The sequence below is a fragment of the Mobula hypostoma genome, chromosome 3, assembly GCF_963921235.1.
Source record: "Mobula hypostoma chromosome 3, sMobHyp1.1, whole genome shotgun sequence".
Classification (NCBI taxonomy): domain Eukaryota; kingdom Metazoa; phylum Chordata; class Chondrichthyes; order Myliobatiformes; family Myliobatidae; genus Mobula; species Mobula hypostoma.
In genome coordinates this window covers 86,543,518-86,554,446 of record NC_086099.1, presented here as the reverse complement: position 1 = coordinate 86,554,446, position 10,929 = coordinate 86,543,518, and positions in this window count along the sequence as shown.

The window sequence follows — 10,929 nt, the reverse complement described above, 5'->3', positions numbered from 1 at the left end:
AAATTCCCCAGAGCCAGATGAACAGGATCTAATCAAGCAACATACATCAAAGTTGCTGGTAAACGCAGCAGGCCAAGCAGCATCTATAGGAAGAGACGCAGTCGACGTTTCAGGCCGAGACCCTTCGTCAGGACTAACTGAAGGAAGAGTGAGTAAGGGATTTGAAAGCTGGAGGGGGAGGGGGAGATGCAAAATGATAGGAGAAGACAGGAGGGGGAGGGATAGAGCCGAGAGCTGGACAGGTGATAGGCAAAAGGGGATACGAGAGGATCATGGGACAGGAGGTTCGGGAAGAAAGACGGGGGGGGGTGACCCAGAGGATGGGCAAGAGGTATATTCAGAGGGACAGAGGGAGAAAAAGGAGAGTGAGAGAAAGAATGTATGCATAAAAATGAGTAACAGCTGGGGTACGAGGGGGAGGTGGGGCCTAGCGGAAGTTAGAGAAGTCAATGTTCATGCCATCAGGTTGGAGGCTACCCAGACGGAATATAAGGTGTTGTTCCTCCAACCTGAGTGTGGCTTCATCTTTACAGTAGAGGAGGCCGTGGATAGACATGTCAGAATGGGAATGGGATGTGGAATTAAAATGTGTGGCCACTGGGAGATCCTGCTTTCTCTAGCGGACAGAGCGTAGATGTTCAGCAAAGCGGTCTAATCAATGATGCTAAAGAAACAGCCAGAGGTTGTGGTGTGATTGGCACCGATGACAGAGGTAGAAAGGGGGAAGAGGTCCTGCGCCGTGAGTATGGAGAGTTTGGGAAAAGGCTGGAGAGCAGAAACTCCAAGGTAGTAATCTCTGGATTACTCCCAGTACCACGTGTAATGGCAGGAATAGGGTGACGGTACAGTTGAATGAGTGACAGAGGAACTGATGTAAGGGGCAAGGTTTTAGATTTTGGGATCATTGGAATCTCTTCTTGGGAAGGTATGACCTATACAAAAAGGATGCGTTCCAATATTCTTGTGGGCAAGTTTGCAAGAGCTGTTGGGAAGTGTTTGAACTAATTTGCCAGAGGGACGGAAGATAGAGTTTTAGTGCACAGGTTGGGACAATTGGTGTACATGTAGATGCTGTGTGTAGTGAGACTATGAGGAAGTCACAGCAGATGATGTCTCTGATCGATTGCATGACATTCTGAAGTGGGAGGGTGACCAGCCAGATGTCGTGGTGCACATCGGTACCAATGACATAGCAAGGAAGAGTGAGGAGGTCCTGGAGAGTGAGTATAGAGAGCTTGGTAGGAAGTTGAAAAGCAGGACTTCAAGGGTGGTAATCTCAGGATTGCTACCTGTGCTAGGTGCCAGTGAGGGTAGGAATAGGATGCTCTGGAGGATAGAAACATAGAAACATAGAAAATAGGTGCAGGAGTAGGCCATTCGGCCCTTCGAGCCTGCACCGCCATTTATTATGATCATGGCTGATCATCCAACTCAGAACCCTGCACCAGCCTTCCCTCCATAGCCCCTGATCCCCGTAGCCACAAGGGCCATATCTAACTCCCTCTTAAATATAGCCAGTGAACTGGCCTCAACTGTTTCCTGTGGCAGAGAATTCCACAGATTCACCACTCTCTGTGTGAAGAAGTTTTTCCTAATCTCAGTCCTAAAAGGCTTCCCCTTTATCCTCAAACTGTGACCCCTCATTCTGGACTTCCCCAACATCAGGAACAATCTTCCTGCATCTAGCCTGTCCAATCCCTTTAGGATTTTATATGTTTCAATCAGATCCCCCCTCAATCTTCTAAATTCCAACGAGTAGAAGCCCAGTTCATCCAGTCTTTCTTCATATGAAAGTCCTGCCATCCCAGGAATCAATCTGGTGAACCTTCTTTGTACTCCCTCTATGGCAAGGATGTCTTTCCTCAGATTAGGGGACCAAAACTGCACACAATACTCCAGTGTGGTCTCACCAAGGCCTTGTGCAACTGCAGTAGTACCTCCCTGCTCCTGTACTCGAATCCTCTCGCTATAAATGCCAGCATACCATTTGCCTTTTTCACCTCCTGCTGTACCTGCATGCCCACTTTCAATGACTGGTGTATAATGACACCCAGGTCTCGTTGCACCTCCCCTTTTCCTAATCGGCCACCATTCAGATAATAATCTGTTTTCCTATTTTTGCCACCAAAGTGGATAACTTCACATTTATCCACATTAAATTGCATCTGCCATGAATTTGCCCACTCACCCAACCTATCCAAGTCACTCTGCATCCTCTTAGCATCCTCCTCACTGCTAACACTGCCACCCAGCTTCGTGTCATCCGCAAACTTGGAGATGCTGCATTTAATTCCCTCATCCAAGTCATTAATATATATTGTAAACAACTGGGGTCCCAGCACTGAGCCTTGCGGTACCCCACTAGTCACTGCCTGCCATTCTGAAAAGGTCCTGTTTATTCCCACTCTTTGCTTCCTGTCTGCTAACCAATTCTCTATCCACATCAATACCTTACCCCCAATACCGTGTGCTTTAAGTTTGCACACTAATCTCCTGTGTGGGACCTTGTCAAAAGCCTTTTGAAAATCCAAATATATCACATCCACTGGTTCTCCCCTATCCATTCTACTAGTTACATCCTCAAAAAATTCTATGAGGTTTGTCAGACATGATTTTCCTTTCACAAATCCATGCTGACTTTGTCCGATGATTTCACCGCTTTCCAAATGTGCTGTTATCACATCTTTGATAACTGACTCCAGCAGTTTCCCCACCACCGACGTTAGGCTAACCATTCTATAATTCCCCAGTTTCTCTCTCCCTCCTTTTTTAAAAAATGGGGTTACATTAGCCACCCTCCAATCCTCAGGAACTAGTCCAGAATCTAACGAGTTTTGAAAAATTATCACTAATGCATCCACTATTTCTTGGGCTACTTCGTTAAGCACTCTGGGATGCAGACCATCTGGCCCTGGGGATTTATCTGCCTTTAATCCCTTCAATTTACCTAACACCACTTCCCTACTAATCTGTATTTCGCTCAGTTCCTCCATCTCACTGGACCCTCTGTCCCCTACTATTTCTGGAAGATTATTTATGTCCTCCTTAGTGAAGACTGAACCAAAGTAATTATTCAATTGGTCTGCCATGTCCTTGCTCCCCATAATCAATTCACCTGTTTCTGTCTGTAGGGGGCCTACATTTGTCTTTACCAGTCTTTTCCTTTTTACATATCTATAAAAGCTTTTACAGTCAGTTTTTATGTTCCCTGCCAGTTTTCTCTCATAATCTTTTTTCCCCTTCCTAATTAAGCCCTTTGTCCTCCTCTGCTGAACTCTAAATTTCTCCCAGTCCTCAGGTGAGCCACTTTTTCTGGCTAATTTGTATGCTTCTTCTTTGGAATTGATACTATCCCTAATTTCTCTTGTCAGCCACGGGTGCACTACCTTCCTTGATTTATTCTTTTGCCAAACTGGGATGAACAATTGTTGTAGTTCATCCATGCAATATTTAAATGCTTGCCATTGCATATCCACCGTCAATCCTTTAAGTGTCATTTGCCAGTCTATCTCAGCTAATTCACGTCTCATACCTTCAAAGTTACCCCTCTTTAAGTTCAGAACCTTTGTTTCTGAATTAACTATGTCACTCTTCATCTTAATGAAGAATTCCACCATATTATGGTCACTCTTACCCAAGGGGCCTCTCATGACAAGATTGCTAATTAACCCTTCCTCATTGCTCAAAACCCAGTCTAGAATAGCCTGCTCTCTAGTTGGTTCCTCGACATGTTGGTTCAAAAAACCACCCGCATACATTCCAAGAAATCCTCTTCCTCAGCACCTTTACCAATTTGGTTCACCCAATCTACATGTAGATTGAAGTCACCCATTATAACTGCTGTTAGGATGAACAAGTGGCTGAGGAACTGGTGTAGGGGGCAGGATTTCAGATTTCAGGATCATTGGGACCTCTTCTGGGGCAGGTGGGACCTGTACAAGAGAGACGGGTTACACTTGAACTACGGGGGACCAATATCCTTTCAGGAAGGTTTGTTAGTGCTGTTGGGGAGGCTTTAAACTAGATTTGCAGGGGGATGGGAACCAGAGTGCCAGAGCTGACAGTGTGGCTGGGGTGAAAATAAATGATGTTAAAAGTTCAAGCAAATCCGCTAATAGAAAGGTTGTGAGTGGTGGTAAAAATCTTCTGAGGTGTATATATTTCAATGCTAGGAGTATTGCGGGGAAGGCGGATAAATTGAGGGCGTGGATTTACACGTGGAATTATGACGTTATAGCAATTAGTGAAATTTGGCTACAGGAGGGGCGGGACTGGCAGCTTAATATTCCAGGGTTCTGATGTTTCAGATGTGATCGAGTCAGAGGAATGAAAGATGCGAGAGTAGCATTTCTTGTTAGGGAAGATATTACAGCAGTGCTCAGGCAGGACAGATTAGAGGGCTTGTCTACTGAGTCCTTATGGGTGGAGCTGAGAAACAGGAAAGGTATGGCCACATTAGTGGGATTGTATTACAGACCACCCAATAGTCAACGAGGCTTAGAAGAGCAAATCTGCAGAGAGATAGCAGGCAACTGCAGGAAACATAAAGTTGTGGTGGTAGGGAATTTTAATTTTCCATACATTGATTGGGACTCCCATACTGTTAGGGGTCTAGATGGTTTAGAGTTTGTAAAATGTGTTCAGGAAAGTTTTCTAAATCAATATATAGAGGGACCAACTAGAGGGGATGCAATATTGGATCTCCTGTTAGGAAACGAATTAGGGCAAGTGACAGAAGTCTGTGTAGGGGAGCACTTTGGTTCCAGTGATCATAACACCATTAGTTTCAATTTGATCATGGACAAGGATAGATCTGGTCCTAGGGTTGAGGTTCTGAACTGGAAGAAGGCCAAATTTGAAGAAATGTGAAAGGATCTAAAAAGTGTGGATTGGAACAGGTTGTTCTCTGGCAAAGATGTGATTGGTAGGTGGGAAGCCTTCAAAGGGGAAATTTTGAGAGTGCAGAGTTTGAATGTTCCTGTCAGGATTAAAGGCAAATTGAATAGGAATAAGGAACCTTGGTTCTCAAGGGATATTGCAACTCTGATAAAGAAGAAGAGGGAGTTGTATGAAATGTATAGGAAACAGGGAGTAAATCAGGTGCTTGAGGAGTATAAGAACTGCAAGAAAATACTTAAGAAAGTAATCAAGAGGGCTAAAAGAAGACATGAGGTTGCCCTGGAAGTCAAAGTGAAGGATAATCCAAAGAGCTTTTACAGGTATATTAAGAGCAAAAGGACTGTAAGGGATAAAATTGGTCCTCTTGAAGATCAGAGTGGTCGGCTATGTGTGGAACCAAAGGAAATGGGGGAGATCTTAAATAGATTTTTTGCCTCTGTATTTACTAAGGAAACTGGCATGAAGTCTATGGAATTGAGGGAATTAAGTAGTGAGATCATGGAAACTGTACAGATTGAAAAGGAGGAGGTGCTTGCTCTCTTGAGGAAAATTAAAGTGGATAAATCCCCGGGACCTGGCAGAGTGTTCCCTTGGACCTTGAAGGAGACTAGTGTTGAAATTGCGGGGGCCCTGGCAGAAATATTTAAAATGTCGCTGTCTACGGGTGAGGTGCCGGAGGACTGGAGAGTGGCTCATGTTGTTCTGTTGTTTAAAAAAGGAACAAAATATAATCCGGGAAATTATAGGCCAGTGAGTTTAACGTCGGTAGTGGGTAAGTTATTGGAGGGAGTACTAAGAGACAGAATCTACAAGCATTTGGATAGACAGGGACTTATTAGGGAGAGTCAACATGGCTTTGTGTGTGGGAGGTCATGTTTGACCAATCTATTGGAGTTTTTCGAGAAGGTTACCAGGAAAGTGGATGAAGGAAAGGCAGTGGATATTGTCTACATGGCCTTTGTCAAGGTCCCGCATGGGAGGTTAGTTAGGAAAATTCAGTCGCTAGGTATACATGGAGAGGTGGTAAATTGGATTAGACATTGGCTCGATGGAAGAAGCCAGAGAGTGGTGGTAGAGAATTGCTTCTCTGAGTGGAGGCCTGTGACTAGTGGTGTGCCACAGGGATCAGTCCTGGGTCCATTGTTAGTTGTCATCTATATCAATGATCTGGATGATAATGTGGTAAACTGGATCAGCAAATTTGCTGTTGATACAAAGATTGGAGGTGTAGTAGACAATGAGGAAGGTTTTCAGAGCCTGCAGAGGGACTTGGACCAGCTGGAAAAATGGGCTGAAAAATGGCAGATGGAGTTTAATACAGACGAGTGTGAGGTATTGCATGTTGGAAGGACAAACCAAGGTAGAACATACAGGGTTAATGGTAAGGCACTGAGGAGTGCAGTAGAACAGAGGGATCTGGGAATACAGATACAAAATTCCCTAAAAGTGGCGTCACAAGTAGATAGGGTCGTAAAGAGAGCTTTTGGTACATTGGCCTTTATTAATCAAAGTATTGAGTATAAGAGCTGGAAGGTTATGATGAGGTTGTATAAGGCATTGGTGAGGCTGAATCTGGAGTATTGTGTTCAGTTTTGGTCACCAAATTACAGGAAGGATATAAATAAGGTTGAAAGAGTGCAAAGAAGGTTTACAAGGATGTTGCCAGGACTTGAGAAACTCAGTTACAGAGAAAGGTTGAATAGATTAGGACTTTATTCCCTGGAGCGTAGAAGAATGAGGGGAGATTTGATAGAGGTATATAAAATTATGATGGGTATAGACAGAATGAATGCAAGCAGGCTTTTTCCACTGAGGCAAGGGGAGAAAAAAAGCCAGAGGACATGGGTTTATGGTGAGGGGGGAAAAGTTTAAAGGGAACATTAGCAGAGGCTTCTTCACACAGAGAGTGGTGGGAGTATGGAATGAGCTGCCAGATGAGGTGGTAAATGTGGGTTCTTTATTAACATTTAAGAATAAATGGGACAGATACATGGATGGGAGGTGTATGGAGGGATATGGTCCGTGTGCAGGTCAGTGGGACTAGGCAGAAAATGGTTCGGCACAGCCAAGAAGGGTCAAAAGGCCTGTTTCTGTGCTGTAGTTTCTATGGTTTCTATGGATAAGGCAAAGTTGCAGTCAGTGGGTCAAGCTGAAGTGTAACATGGGGGAGAAATTGAAAAGCATGATGAGTATAGGGCTGAAGGTGTTATATTTGAATGCATGCAGTATATGGAATAAAGTAGAACTTATAGCGCATTAAGAGATTGGCAGATACGTCATTGTGGGCATCACTGAGTCGTGGCTGAAAGAAGATCATAGTTGGGAGCTTAATATCCAAGGATACACATTGTATTGAAGCTTCAGGGGAGTAGCCTGAGGGGATAGGTGGCTCTGTTGGTTAAAAAAAAATCAAATCATGAGAAAGAAATGATATAGGATTGGAAGATTTAAGAAACCGCAAGATTAAGAAGACCCTGATGGGAGTTATATACAGGCCCTCAAACAGTAGGCAGGATGTGGAATATAAATTACAATGGGAGTTAGAAAAGGCATGTAATCAAGGCAATGTTACAATAGTCATGGGGGATTTCAATATGCATTTAGATTGGGACAACCAGGTTGGTGCTGGGTCCTAAAAGAGGGAATTTGTAGAATACCTATGAGAAGGCATTTTAGAGCAGCTTGTGGTTGAGTCTACCAGGGGAATGGCAATTCTGGACTAGGCGCTTTCTGAGCTGTGGGTTGTGTAGTGGAACACATTTTATTAGGGGGAGCTTAAGGTAAAAAAACCTTCAAAAGTCATTGATCCTGGTCTTGGCATGGTCTCCTTAAGTGGAAATCTTTCCTGAGATATCTATTGGAATTCTTTGAGCAAATAACAGACAGGACAGACAAAAGAGAGTCAGTGGAAATTGTTTACTTGGATTTTCAGAAGGTCTTTGACAAGGAGCTACACATGATCGTTCCTTAACAAGATAAGAATCCATACCTGTTCTGTTTGGATGCCAGTGACCAGTGGTGTTCTGCAGCAGTTGGTATTAAGACCGCTTCCTTTCACGTTACATGTCAATGATTTGGATCATGGAATTGATAGGATTGTGGCCATGTTTGCTGGGGATACAGAGACAAGTGGAGGGGTAGGTAGTGTTGAGGAAGCAAAGAATCTGCAGAAGGACTTAGACAGAATGGCAGAATGGCCAAAGAAGTGGCAGGTGGAATATTGTGTAGGGAAGTTTATGATCATGCACTTTGGTAGAAGGAATAAAGGTATGGCCTATTTTCTAAATGGGGAGAAAATTCAAAAATTAGAAGTGCGAAGAGATTTGGGAATCCTTGTGCAGGATTCTTTAAAGGTTATCTTACAGGTTGAGTCAGTGTTAAGGAAGGCAAATGCAATGTTCACATTCATTTTGAGAGGATTAGAATAAAAGAGCAAGGATGTGATGCTGAAGCTTTATAAGGCTTTAGTCAGACTATACTTGGAGTATTGTGAGCAGTTTTGGGCCTCTTATCTTAGAAAAGATGAGCTAGTATTGCAGAGAGTCCAGAGGAGGTCATGAGAATGTTCTGGGAATGAAAGGGTGACATATGAGGAGCGTTAGATATCTCTGGGCCTGCACTCTTTGGAGATTAGAAGAATAAGGGGGGATCTCATGGAAATCTATTGAATATTGAAAGGCCGAGACAGAGTAGATGTAGTGAGGATGTCCCCTATAGTGGGTGAACCTAGGACCAGAGGGCACAGCCTCAGAGTAGATGGACATCTATTTAAAACAGAGATGAGGAAATATTACTTCAGCCAGATGGTGGTGGATCTGTGGAATTCATTGCCATGGGTGGCCGTGGAGGCCAAGTCAATGAGTTTATTTAAACAAAGGTTGATGTGATCTTGATTACTCAAGGCATCAAAGGCTTTGGGGAGAAGGCAGGAGACTGGGATTGAGAGAGATAATAAATCATCCATGATGAAATGGCAGAGTAAGGGAGGAGATTTCTGAGGCTCTGCTGAAGATATTTGCATCTTCATTAGCTGTGGATGTGATACCAGAAGGCTGCAGGATAGTTAAGGTCCCCTGATGGAAAAGTGCAGTATGGATAAGCCTGGAAAATACAAACCAGTGAACCTTATATTAATGATAGGAAAGTCATCGAAGAAAACTCTGAGGGACAGGAACTGACTAAGAGGAATCAGCATGACTTTTTTTTGCCTTGGCGATCATGTCTCACAAATCTGATTGAATTTTCTGAGGATCTAACCTAAGGGATTGATAAAGGCCAGCAGTAGACATAGTTTACATGGACTATTATAAGGCTTTTGTCAAGGTCCCACCTGGTGGGCAGGTCTAGAACGTTAAGACACAAGATTCCTAAGGCACGTTGGTCATCTCTAAGTTAACAAATTTCATGACACTTATTGGTGATAGTAAACCTGATTCTGATTTTGAATCTAAAGCTGGTTGGGTGATATGAAACAAAGATAGTAATAGAGTGGTATTTTTTTCTTACTGGAAATCTGTAATGAGTGATGTACCTCTGGGTTCTATGCTGGGGCCTTTGTTGTTGATAATATATATAAATGACTCGGATGAGAATGTAGGTGGTATAATCAGTAAGTTCGTAGATTACACAAAAATTGGTGGAGTCGTAGACAGTGAATAAAGTTATTTAAAGATATAGTATAGGAGGGAGGGAGGGAACGTCGACTCAGACCATGAGAGGCCTGCATTGGGCATTTTCATGCCTTACAAGGCGCAGATTGGAAGTCTGTGTGGGGCGCCACTCCTCACACAGACACTAGAGCAATGTGTAGTTAAGTGCCTTGCTCAAGGACACAGACACACTGCCACAGCTGAGGCTTGAACTCGCGAGACATACTGTATATCAGCTGGAAAGTCAGGTGGAATAGTGGCAGGTGAACTTTAATCCAAACAAGTATAAGATAATGCTAGCCTTTAGTAGTTGAGACATTGAGTTGGGACATCCTGTTGCAGTTGTACAAAATATTGGTTAGATGGCACTTTTGACAAAGGTACAATTATAATGTTTTGAAGGTATTTGGACAAGTATTTACAGTAATTAGGAAAGGAGCTGAGGGATACAGGCCTAATGTGGACAAATTAAATGACTCTAGATTGATACCATGTGGAGTATGAGAAGGGCAGTGAGGGTCCAGTTCTGTGCTATAGGTTTCTTGAAATCTATGTTCGGAGAGCAGCGTTGGTATTGGTGATGCAAAAAGACTAAATAAACTCATCAGAACGGCTGGATCTGTCCTTGGCTACAACCCAGACTCTATCGAGTTAGCAGTGGAGTGGAGGTCACTAAACAAACTGTTACCCACTATGGACAAGCAGGCACATCATCTCCATGACTGAATAAGCAGAGGAGCATCCTTTCGAACAGATTCATTCAGATCGTTACAGAAACTCTTTTCTACCAAATGCAATAAGCACATACAATAGTTCATCTCTGCTCAGTTCGCAACAGGAGAACACACAGCATAGTACAATAGTCTCTGTTTTATTATTTTGTGCATTATTATTGCACATTATTGCACATCAGTACCTTATTATTGTGTGTATTATTATTCTGTACTTTATTATTAGTTAATATTATAGTAATTATTATATTTATTATTATTGTTGTGTTTTTAAATTTGTTGCTGTGACAAAATGCTTTTCTTCTAGGGATCAATAAAGTACTTATTATTATTATTATTAAACCCTATGAAGGAAGAAGACATAGCCTTTATTTCCCAAGAACCAGTGCTCCGAATAGGGCAGCAATTGAAATGTATCAGTCATTATGCCTAAGAAGCAGAATTCTTTCATGATCAATTACAACTTGGACATTCAACTGTTTTCAATTTATCTAGAGCGCTTGATTCTGAAGTGGAGCCTAGAGCACCACACGACTGCAGCCGATCACTTCCTGGGCCTCCAGGAACCTGCAACTCTCACAATCCTGAGTATATGGTCAGCCCAATGGCTTAGAGTCATAGAAAGGTGTGGAACAGAAATAGGCCATTCG